General features: G+C 37.2%; 1 pseudogene; it reads left to right on the forward strand.

Annotated features, from left to right (window-relative positions):
- Positions 1 to 8,096: 8,096 nt before the first annotated feature.
- On the forward strand, positions 8,097 to 12,919 carry LOC104453316 (annotated as a pseudogene).
- Positions 12,920 to 13,155: the final 236 nt, after the last annotated feature.

Below are 13,155 nucleotides of genomic sequence, written 5' to 3' on the forward strand. Positions count from 1 at the left end.
CCACTAGTTTCTGCAAACAGAAACATGTTTCCACAATAAGCATCGGCATAAATTTTATCATGGGACTCATCTGCCTTGTGGTCCGGTCTGTTGATGAAAGAAGTTTATGAAAGACTAATCAAATATCTTTTGCCTCACCTGTCATTTTTCCAGGTTTATTATTCAAGTCGTCTAGAGAGTCCCAGTTAGAAAATATGTCTGAGTTTTGATTAGAGTAGAAATAGTCATTGAAAAAAAAAAACATCCAACACTACAAGTAAATATGAATCTATCTACCTCTTCTAATGACTTGGAACAGTCTGCTACCCCCATGCTGGTGGAGGCTAGCTCAACAGGCGGTTCCTCTATGACAGGGGGTTGAGATGAAGTGATGGACGCAGAAGTGTCATTTTTTGATTGGTGCTTAGGCTTGGGTTGGAACTTGCTACCAACCTTTATTGCGATAGAATTATAAAAAAGAATCAGAGAAATATTAAGACAATTTCATGTATCTGAAGGAAAATTCAAATACATTCCGTAGTTCATACCACTGGTTGCAAGCGGGTGATGAATTATATTGCTAAGATTATTGCCAATGAGGTCATCATCCAAGTTTACCACAGCATTTTGGAAAGCATGTAGACTATCATGGGGACAAAGCTACAATTTAGCAAGGCTTATGATTCGTAGATAGATGGTCAATTTGAGAGGACCATTCAGACCTTTAAGGGTATGTTACGAGCTTGCGTCATGGATTTCAAAGGAGGATGGGAAGATCAAATGCACCCCTTTGAGTTCACATACAACAATAACTATCTATCAAAGCATCGGAATGGCATTGGGCATTTATGGTCATGCCTCTAAACCCTTGTATATTAGGGATGAGGTTGGAGAAAGGAAGATTACTGGCATCAAACTAGTTCAACTATTTGCAAATGCAGTTAAGATTATCAAAGACAAGTCAAAGATAGTCCAAAGCTGCTATAAAAGTTTTGCAAATAAATGACAAAGGCCTCTGGAATTTCAAGTAGGTGACCATGCACTCCTTAATGTGTTGCCAATGAGAGGAACATCACATTTTAACAAAAAAGGAAAGCTAAGTCCCAGGTTCATTGGACTCTTTGAGATTCTAGGACGAATAGGGACTTCGGCCTATCAATTAGCATTACCACCCAATCTTGCTCACGTTCATAATGTGTTTCACATATCTATGTTGAAGAAATATGAACTGAACTCAATGCACATGCTCAGTTATGAGGAGATCGAGGTTGACTATAAAATGTCATATGTTGAGGAACCGATACAAGTCACCGATAGAAAGGATTGGTTGCTACACAAAAGGTCATTCCCTTAGTCAAAATCATTTGGTGACATCATGGCATTGAAGGAGTGATTTAAGAAAGTAAGAACATAATGAGACGTCAATATTATCATTTATTTGAGGAGACGTGTAACTCTGCAAATTTTAAGAACAAAATTTCTTCAATGGGGAGAAGTTATGACATCATCAATCTAACCCCAATCTACAAAGTGGAATTATGATGGTAATCAACAAACCACAAAAAGGCTTGCAAAGATCACTTTAGGGGAAAACTCAATTTTTCATCGGCGAATCGCAAAATTTTGGAAAGTAAAGACAATATGCAAATGAGGAGTCACATGAGCCCAAGCCAATTGGGCCTCACACCCACCCATGGGCCTTATGCCACCCATGGCCGACCCAAAAGGGGGCCCATTAAGACAATTAGCCCATTTTGAATTTTTGTAAGCTTGCACATTTATAAGCCCATATGCATGAATGGTGAAATGGTTAAGTGTATTTACCAATTTGCCCCTTTTAGAAGCCTAAAGCTAATAAAGCAAAAATTATGGGCATGAAGAAATGGGAGTGGCACCCAAGCAAGAAGAGTAGAGTGAATGACATCACCTAACCTATTTTACCTAGTCCACCCCCTATTTCAAGCATGTGTCAAATCTTGGCATTAATTACTTTGAATTGGCAATCTTCATGAGAATTTCATAGCCATGTAAAAACTTGGATAAGAGAAATTAAGGATAATTGGTACATGTCTCATTAATGCAAACCAATCGCTCTCTTATTATCTCCCATTCTCCCTCTCTCCCCCTCAATCTCACCGATGCCTCTCCTCTCCCTCATTTCCCCTAAACCAAATGCCCTTCCCCTCATTCTCTCCCTCATCTCACACTCACTTCTCCCCCATTCCCTCTTTCCCTCTTAGATCTCACTTTGCCGCCCCTTGCCACGCCGTTGTCTGCCATCCGTCATCGTGCCAAGCCATGTGCCACTGTCCCTACCATCTTCCATTGGTTATTCTAGCCTTACTGTGAGCTACCGAGCAATATCCAGCCCACCGCTATGCCTCATGCCCCCACGCCGTGAGCCTTTACCATCATAACCGCTACTCTCTGTCAAGCTCGAGAATCCGAACCATGAGTAACTTCTTAACCCTCGTTTAAGGTTGGAGTTACACTTAAGAGTAGGATTAGGATTAGATTAAAGTTGATGGTGCTTAAATTAGGAGATGAGTGGATTAAGGTGATAGGCTATCATGATAGGTGATAAGTAGTGATGGTAAGTTATCACAATTATCAATAAGTAGAGATAATAAACTATCACTATAAGTGATATTGGATATGATAAGCTATCAAGATAGGCTATTATGGGATGTGATAAATTATCTCGATAGGCTATTATTGGATGTGTTAAGCTATCGTGATAGGTTGTTATGGGATATGATAAGATATCACAATAGGTTATAATTAGATGCTATAAGCTATCTTGATTGTGATAAGTGTTTATTATGTTGTAATGTCTAAAGGTGATAAGTGCCTATTAAAATACTAATTTTAAAAGTAGTATACACTTATACAATCCCTACTTTAAAAATGGTAAGTCTGATATTCTATGTTTATAAGTAATGAGTACTTACAAAAAGCTATTTTAAAAGGTGAATTGTTGAATTGCTAAGGAAATCTTAATGATGTTATATATCATGAGCTTGACACATAATTACTTGGGTGAATGATTAATTAATAGGTGATCACATGGCACTATTGTATGACATCTTTGTATGTGATTATTGCCATTGTATGAGGTATGAGCATTAAATACTATTGCATTGGCTAATGAGAAAGATAAAATTGGCTTGAGTGATGGTATACTCGTTGATCACATATTGGATTCCGTACTCATATGATTACAATTATGAGACGATGTCCGATGGATTTCAAATGCCCCCACATCAACAGGATGCATCCGTGATGGATTTCAAAGCAAAGCTTCTTAATTGGAATGCCACCTTCGAGTGAGGTTAAGATGTTGTTGTGCCCGATAGGACAAGACGATGCTTAGTTAATCCGGAAAACCATCAACGTGAATATCAGTCATGACTGAGAATGATCACAATAATTTGGACTTATGTGATGCATTGTGCATGGAAGTATTATTCATGTCTAGATTATTAATTGTGATCTTATGCTTAATGGAATGGTGCACTCACATAGAGATTATTTATGCTATAGTTGAACATGTGGTATGGTGTCACATGCTGAGTGATATATTTCCTATTAATAGATAATGCAAAGCGAAGGCTTTGCATTTATCTACCATCAATAGATAAGTTGTATGTTTATAGCAACTTTGAGGCGAATTACCTCCCTACACAAGGATTAGGAAGCTTTCTTACTGAGATGAGAAAATGTCACAAACAGTCCCTAAACTTTCACTTAATGTGCAATCTCATCCCTAGACTTTTAATTTGTTCAATTTGATCCCTGAATTATCGATAAATGTTCGATCTAGTCCCTGACTATTTGCAAATTAACCAATTTCATCCCTAAGCTTTCGATTTGCTCAATTCGGTCCATGAACTATTAACAAATGTTCCATCTAGTCCTTCCGTTTGTTCAAACCGTTAAGTGATGACGTGGAGCATTAATTGATGATGTGGAACTAAGTTGGATTACTAGAATTATGAGTCAATATATATCTTTAAAAAGGAAAACAAGTTAGGGGTCAGCTAGAGATGAGAGCACTGATCACAAAAGCAAAGAGAAGAAGTGGTTATGTATCTTTTTTTTGGACGGTGGCCATAATTTGACCTGTTTTAAAGGTAATTTCCATGTGGATATTCCACATGTCCTTTTTTATTTTATATTTAAGAGGCTAAAAGCCATGGAAGCCAATTTCATTAACTTTAACTAATGGAATGACGAAATTGACCATAGTCAAGGACTAGATCAAACATTTATCGATAGTTCAAGGACCAAATTGAATAAATTAGAAGTCTAGGGACGAGATTGCACATTAAGTGCTAGTTTAGTGATCAAATTGAGCAAATCGAAAGCTCGGGGACGAAATTGAACATTAGTTGAAAGTTCATGGACCATTTGCGACATTTTCCCTACTGAGTTTTATCTCATTATTGTTGTTTAGTCCAAGCCTCTTTGCCACGTCCGTTTTGGGGTCCTCATGGACCAAGACACACAAGTGACCCAATATCCAATTGTGGGGATGGATACTAGACACAAGAGATACATAACCACGATATGGGCAAACTAGTGGTTAATGAATTTAGTACCCTACTATTTCATGGCTTGGTACATTTGGGTAGGGAGGACCTATTTGGCCCTCTTGAGGTTTCATGGGCCTCCGGGCGAGGGATCTAGGAATGCTAACCGGGATCCAATGGACTTGTACATCCCAAATGGTGCTGTTACCGATTTGGAAACTAACCCGAATCAGGACCCTAACCTTGAGCCATGGTACTTGGAGCTGATAGGGTATTAGGAGCATGTGGGGTGTATCACTTTTTGAGATAGCCCTCATAATAGTAGAGGTGTTAGGCCAATCCCAACTCTTTTGGAAGTGTGTATGACTAAGATTTTGGATGTAAATAAAGTTAGCTTGTAATGGTTAATGTATGTATATATGAAAGTGTGTTCTATTATATGTGTCTTATGTTATCCCTATTGTTATAATTGATTGGGTGGTGTAAATCTTGCTTCCACTTATGTATAATCGAAAGATAAAAACGAATAGGTCAACAATGCCTCATGGGACATTGTAGTCGAATGACCAAAGAGAAAGAGGGTTGTCATGCATCCGAGAGTTGAGATGTGATACGTTTGCATAAACTTCTTAAATGAGGATATGGCGGGGTCATTTACTCAATTACATTGTTTTCTTGTTAAGGTTGGAGGGCGATTGTTTGGGTTGTTGTAAGAGTTGGATTGAATTGTGTCAAAAATTTTGTTGGTGTTTTAGGATGCTACAAGAGCTGTTCAAAAGCTAGGTTGGAATTATTTACAGTTTCCTCAAGTTTGGCTCCTATAGTGAATTTTGCATTTTTGGTATAATGGTATTCGTATATATGTCTTGCTATATCTCAACTAATGGATTAAATTACAAGAGACTGAAATCGAGTTTCAAATGAAAATGGTAGTGTTCCGGTGCTGTGATGCCCTCATGAGGTGCTAAAACTAGGTTGTCACTGATGTATTTATGGCACTGCGCCATAATGTTCATATATGAAGTCATGGATATTTCATCACTAGTTATTTTCCTATAGAATTTTGCAATCAAATAAGCTTAAAATATATGTATTTAAGAGAAGAAAACATTATAACTAAAATAAAAAATAAAAAACTGACATTATGAAAATATACATCAACCTCATGTATCTCCTAAAAATCATTTGTTCTATTTATAGATTATCGAGGCAACTGTTTATGGGCAACTAACTATGCCAAATTGTGAATGAGGTGGACTAACGTAAAACTTATAACTCTATATATTTTGTGTGTAATGAAACAATAAAAAGTAAGATATTACTTATTAATGGAATAATAATCAACAAAATATAATATATAAAAAAAAGTCAAGATTGAATCTACTCATAAATATGCAAATTCATGTATTGAATAGACAAAGAAAAGAAAATTGTGTGGAAATATTAGGTAAAGGGTGGCGTCAATACAATAAAATGAGTACATGTTGAGAAGGCAAATAGTTAAGAAATTGAGAAGGTGAGGTAGGTGAAAACTGAAAAGAAGCCCACTTACATTATTTTGCTACTCTCTCTACCCTCCCCATGGTGAAAGTTGAGGAACTCCCCTTTCAATATTTTATATTGGATTTTCTAAGTTACATCCATTGTATTCCGTTCAAAATCTTGTGAAATTATCGAATCAAGACCAACAATTAATTAGATAACTTCTACGTATATAATTATATATAATTGTGAATCAGATGACAATACAATAAGGTCAATTCAATATAGGTAAAAATGGGGTTCTCATTTCAAGCTTATGCATATCTAGAATTGCTCTTATAAAAAAAAATCTAAATCAACTTTAAATATTCTAACTACAATTTCAGTTTCTCCATGTCAAGTCAATTGTTGGGAAATTTCTCCATCTAAATTTCAGGCAATTCATGAGATTCTTAGAATTCTAATAGTGACAATAAATCCATATCAAGTTGATTGTTAGGACTAGTTTTTGTAGTAAGGAAATTATCACTGTTAAGTGACAATCTCAACTCTTTAAATATGGGAAAAAGCCACAAAAAATCCAAACTATGCACAGAGTGACATTTACCATAAACTATTTTTTTATGACACAAAAAAACCCAAACTTTACCCACAATGATACATTTACCCTAAACATTTTTTTATTGTAACACTAAAGACCCCAAACTTTTTTCTATGACACCAAATTTTTAGGGTGAATGTGTTGCACAATTACAAATTTAGGGTAAATGTGTCGCATAAATATAAATTTTGGATCTTTTAGTGTTGTTAAAAAATAAATTGAGATTTTTGGTGTCACAAAAAAAAAGGGTAAATGTGTTGTACTATACAAGTTTGTGATAAATGTATCACATTAGCACAAATTTGAGGTTTTTATGTCATAAAAAAATTAAGGTAAATGTGTTATAATGGACAAAGTTTGAGGTTTTTGGTGACTTTTACCCAATATTAAATAGCTTAAAGGAAGTTCCTTTAATTATTATTTTAGAGCTGTTAAAGACTTGTATTAGTGTACGTCTTGTATGGGGCACATTTTCCAAAAAATTGTAAATCAATTATACAGCTATTGGTCCTAAACTTTCTAATTTGATCAATTTAGTATTAAACTTTTTTATGATTGTTTAATGGAGTTCAACCAATTAATTTACACTGAAGATCGCCGATGTGATGGTTTAGTCAATGCCAACCATCCTACATAGCAGTATTGGCATTTGACATGCATTAAATTGTGTAATTCTGCAATTATTTTTATTGTTTTTTGATATTTTTTCCATTTTTATCCTTTTCTTTTCCTTTTTTTCTTTTTCCTATTTTTTTTTTCATCTTTTTCCTCCACTAGTTGTTTGGGCCTTTGTAGAGGCAAAGACAAGTTGGGTTGTGGCATTGTCAGCCATTGCTGAGTAGAATAGGAAAATGAAAGAATTAAAAAAAAAAGTGTAAAACAACATCATTTTGTCCACATCAACTACTAATCATATTACGTAAGACAGCTGACACTAATTAAACTACTATATCAACTTTTTCCGATCTAAATTGGCCAAATAAATTACATTAAAAAATTGTGAAAAAAAATTAAAACTATATTAATCGGAAGTTTATAATCGAATTGAAAACCGTATAATAAATTTACAACTTTTTGAACAATTTAAGGTTCACATAATAGAATGATAGCTAGTGGGACATCTTACTTTGTTTTGGGAAAGGCAGAAAACTTTACTTAAGTAGTACAAGAAATAGAATTGTTGCAAAAATAAAGTACGTACACGAAATTTGGATAGCCTAAAACGTAGGCTTACTTTCTATTTACAAATTTGTACATGTAAAGCCACCACGTGTCAATAGCAATTTTCGACAAAGCTCGAACGGAAGTATAATGGAAGAACTGAAGTTGTCACCAAAGAGAAGCTCGGGGACTAAAATTATTAACCAAAGAAAAAATAAAAATCAAATGTGAACTTCCCCCAACATCGTGAGGACGATATTGTAATTCGTCCTGTCAGCACGTTCAGCTTGAGGGGGCCCGAGATTCGCGGTTTACCTCGAAAGATTTGAAACTTCCATTCAATGCAAAAAGTATCAGATACTACAGCTCTCGTATCTGGCGGTTTATATCGAAAGATTGTGCCGTTTCTGGCTTTCCATATGTTCCAGAGCGCACCTGCTACTAGGCTGAGGGTTGGTGGGTCAGGTAATTCGCTTTTGTAGTTTAACACCCACTGATTTATACTTTGTGAGTCCTCTTTCCTGGATTGTGATGCAAAGGGTTGGGTCTGACCAGACTTCACTTTTTCGTATAAGGAAGAGGTGTTGGGCTGTTTCCGGGCACATTTTGCACAAAGGGCACGACGAATCAGGTATAATCCGTCGTTTGCACAGTCTCTCTTCAGTAAGCAGGGCATTTTGGCATAGATTCCACAGGAACAATCTGAATTTTGGTTAGTGTATTCAAATTCCACACCTTAGTCCATAAAGCTCTAGGCTTTTGGTGAGAGGACGATGCTTGCTGTTGAGTTTTGTTGTGTTATTCTCTAAACTTGCTTTCCCAATGTCACCCTATTGAAAGTGACGAGATCTTTGAATCCCATTCCTTTAATTGTCTTTCCTTATTTTCTAGAAATTCCAGCTTTTCCAGTGTATCCTAGCTTTTTCTTTATTTTTTTTCCCATCAAAAGGATGAAATGTTCTTGTTAATGGCTCTACAAATGTATAAAGGTATATTAAAAATAGACATTATATACTGTGATAATGCTTGAACCACCGCTATCAAAAGGATTTACTTCTCTGTCTTTGACTTCAATTTTTCCTTCCATCCTTCTAATTTCATGTTCATCCTAGTCAGTATCCAAGCAAACATATTCTTTTTTCTTCTTTTTTTTTTGGGTTTTTAAGCACACCCCAGTCCGAAGGTATAGCCAGGTTTCGGTCTGGTACTAGAGCCTCCTCTTCTTACTATCATTTGTCCACGTGGATGCATCGCCCTTCTCCCTAGTGACAGCTCTCCCCTGATTGTTCATTTCCTTGAAATCTCATTATAGTCATCACTGGATTGGATTAGGGGCAATAAGCGATTCTAAGCAACCAACAGCCATGGTCTTCTATCAAAGCTTGTCTGCTTTGTCCAGACTGCACTCTCGCTCCGTAAGTCTCATGATCCCATCCATCTTCCTTGATTTGAAAGCTTGTCTGCTCTGGTCTAAGCAGAATTCCTGTTGGTGACAACTTTATTTCAATAATTTGAGAAGTTTGATGTGGAATTTAGATCTACAGTTAGTTTTCTGATTGCAGGTATGCTAGTTTATTTGCTTCTGCGTGTCATGCACCATCTGCATGTATTTCGGTCTCAAACTTTTGGGACAATTTAGAAAGGAACTCATGAACATCACACACATGTTTACCACGCTGCGCTGTGGTAAAGTCAATAAAGGGTCTCGACGTTGGTAATGGACATGTTTTGTCTCTTCTGGTTAACAGACTCTCGATCAATGTCACCTCCTTCGGTTGTTTTTCTTTAGTTGGCCACTTCGGAGACTCGCGCGATGATTTTCCTGCAACGCAGTCATCCGTTTCTGGGATTTTTTTGTTTTGTGCTATTTGTGAATTATTCAATGCTATTAATTTTCTCATGACTCCATTTTGTCTCCTACTCGTTACAAAAGTATTATAAATGTGCCATGAACTGTAAACATGAATCTTGCACGTGTAACTTCTCTTTAGATATACCATCTTTTTCGCATTCTTTCTCTGTCGAATGTGGGGCTATAGCTAACTTGTATAATTTTGCTCTCTAACTACTCTTGACATAACCTTGTCAATGTTATTATTTGATTGTGTTTGACCTTAGTCTCTGTGGTTCTTTTTATGCGTACTTGTTCATTCCAGGAAGTCCTGCTACTCTTGGTGACCAAGAAGAAGATGCTGATGTTGATGATAGTGTGAGTGAATTCAATTATTCAGAAAATCAAAATCTAAACTGGAAGACTGAGTTGGCACATGCGGTATGGACAAAATGAGGATGTGAGTGCTCCAAAATTTGATAAGGAGGTTTCTCACAACCTTATTCCTCGACTTACAAGTGGCCAAGAGGTACATTATTTGAGCTTATAGGGTGCTGGTTTTCTCTCTGGCGTTGTTTTTGAATTAAACATGTCTTTGCAGTGTTTTCAATTTCTTCAGGTTTCTGGGGAGTTTTCTGCTGGGAAGCGCATCCCTTCTCTACCTTATGTAGCCAATGCTAATCAATCACTTACTTCCTTCTTGTTATTCACAAACATCCTGGTCTCCACATGCCTGTAAACCCTTGGTATGGCACATGTTGATTATGTGGTATTGGCAATGCAGCTGACATCAGCGTTGTGGACCCAGTGAGGGAAATTGGTCCATCAGGACTGAACAACGTTGCCTGGAAGGAGAGAGTTGACCGTTGGAAAATGAAGCAAGAGAAGAATGTAGCTCCAATGAGCCCTTCCCTGGCTATTTCCGAAAGAGGAGGTGGTGATATGGATGCCAGCACCGATGTGCTTGTGGACGATGTTTTACTTTGTCTCTACCATATTAAGCTATATTAGTCTTTCTTTTGCTTAGTATTTCCTACAGTTGAATTTGGCACATGTTGGGCTAAAAGCAAGGCTGACCAATGTCAGTAGGATAACTGTACATTTAACTTCTACTACTAAATTTGATGGTGTGGAGCTCTCATGATCAATAAGCATGAAATTCATAAAATTCTCTAGGTTATTATATAACGTTTGAATATCTTAAGATCTTACAATTCGATTTGTAAAGGTCTCTTCTCATGAATATCATTGTCTGTAGCAGATTTCTTCCTATTTTGCTGCATCTTCAAGGCCATGACTCCACATCCAAGTTCTCTTAACCTGATGAGGATCAAATTGTAGTTCCGGGATACTGGAAGCAGTGATTTTTCTCCTTACTAAAACATTTACATTACTTGCCTGCTGCCAGGTTTTCTTAGGGTAAAGTGGAGGTCTTGATGCTAAGGGTAATGAGCTGCCACGTTTGGTCTATGTTTCTTGTGAAAAATATCCAGGCTTCCGACATCCCAAGAAAGCTGGTGCTAAGCATGTTCTTGTGAGTAGTTGTCTTTTAATTCTGGATGTCGATGCTTTCATGTTTTGGCTTTCCTTACCTTTTGTCTAATTTTATCTTCAGGTGAGAGTCTCAGCTGTCCCTCACTAATGGATCTTTCTTGTTGAGGCCTTGCTAGTGTACTTTATCAGTTCATGTTGGCAATCCCATTCACTGTCCATTTTAATGCTGCTCCTACATGTAAGAGCTATAAAATGTCCAATAGTTCATTTCAGGTGATATTGTTGATCTTCTTCTAGAAACTTATAAAATGCCATTAGAGGAGCTTCAACATTTCTCAATTTGACTTTTTATTTGTATATTCATAGGTGCTGGATTTGATGACGAGAGATAATTGCTCATGTCATAAATGAGCCTAGAGAAGAGGTTTGGTCGGTTTGCTGTCTTTGTGGCCTCTACGCTTATAGGGAATGGTGTTGTTCCTCCATCTGCAACTCCAGAAACCCTTCTTAAAGAGGCTATTCATGTCATCAGTTGTGGTTATGAGGATAAAACAGACTAGGGAAGTGAGGCATGTGAGCTTATTCTAATATTTATGGAGTGTTTGTTGTTATAAGAGAAAAAGATACATGGCTATTGGAGAGTGAAGACTTGGATTGTTGGGGAAGATGTCTCATGCAGTTTGTCTTTATGTGTATTTGGCAGAAGAGATGAAGCGCGAAGATATTTATTTGTGTGTGATTTACCCTTTGCCTTCTAGAAATAAGCAATTCTCCTATTTGGTAGGTCACTTTGTATGATGAAATTTGACTTGTACTCTAGTTTTTCAGTTAGTATCCTTACTTTTTCCTCCAGTATTTTGTTCGACTGCTTGAATACGATCTATCTTTTGCTTTTGCAGATTGGATGGATCAATAGATCTTTCACAGAAGATATTCTTACAGGATTCAAGATGCATGCCCGAGGTTGGTGGTCAGTCTACTGCATGCCAAAATGTTTTGCATTTAAAGGGTCTGCTCCTATTAATTTTTCTGTTCGAGTGCACCAGGTGCTTCGATGGGCTCTAGGTTCTGTTGAAATTCTTTTAGTCACCCTTGCCCCATCTGGTAAGTATACAATGGTAGGCTTAAATGGCTTGAGAGGTTTGCATATGTCAACACAACCATTTATCTCATCACTGCCATACCTCTTCTGATCTATTGTACCTTGCCAGCTGTCTGCCTGCTGACAAACAAGTTTATTATTCCACAGGTGCGCCATTCGGCATTTGTTGGCATAACTCATTTTGTTGTCTTGATATTTAGTCTCTATTATTTACTTCTGCTTGCTGATATCATAAGTTCTCTTTCAATAGTATTAGTTGCGCTCAAGAATACCATTGAGGTTTGTAGCTTTTAGTGTATCTAATTATCAATCACTGACTGAGGTTTGATCCTGCTGATGTAGATTAGTAACATAGCCAGTATTTGGTTCATTTCACTCTTCCTTCCCTTTTTTGCCGCGGGTATACTGGAGATGAGGTGGAGTGGTGTTGGAATTGATGAATGGTGGAGATGAGGATGGGGATTTGGCTGAACTCTACATGTTCAAGTGGACAACTCTTCTCATCCCTCCCACTACTCTCCTCATCATACACTCGGTTGGGGTCAGGGTCGTGGCTGGGATCTCTTACGCCATCGATAGCGGACATCAGTCATGGGGTCCACTTTTTGGTAAGCTGTTCTTTGCATTTTAGGTAATCATTCACCTGTATCCCCTTCCTCAAAGGTCTGATGGGATGCCAGAACCACATACCGAGTGAACTAGATCAATTAGAGAAGAAAAATAGAGAGACCAACTAAGTGAGAGCTCCTCCTTTATCACATGCACAACTACAAAATAAATTTTTCTCGTCCTTGTGCCAATACTTGCTAATCCTCGTCCTTGTGCCAATACTTGCTAATCCTTCCTCTACTTATGCACAGTATTTACACACGCCTCTGCAAAATCCAACAAGTGCCCATGACAAACGTTACTAAATAGCAAAACAATTGAAATAGTAGCTGGTTGGCAGGCCAATTTTTTTCTGCCTGGATTT

Source organism: Eucalyptus grandis, chromosome 7 (assembly GCF_016545825.1).
Source record: "Eucalyptus grandis isolate ANBG69807.140 chromosome 7, ASM1654582v1, whole genome shotgun sequence".
In the NCBI taxonomy this organism is placed as follows: Eukaryota; Viridiplantae; Streptophyta; class Magnoliopsida; order Myrtales; family Myrtaceae; genus Eucalyptus; species Eucalyptus grandis.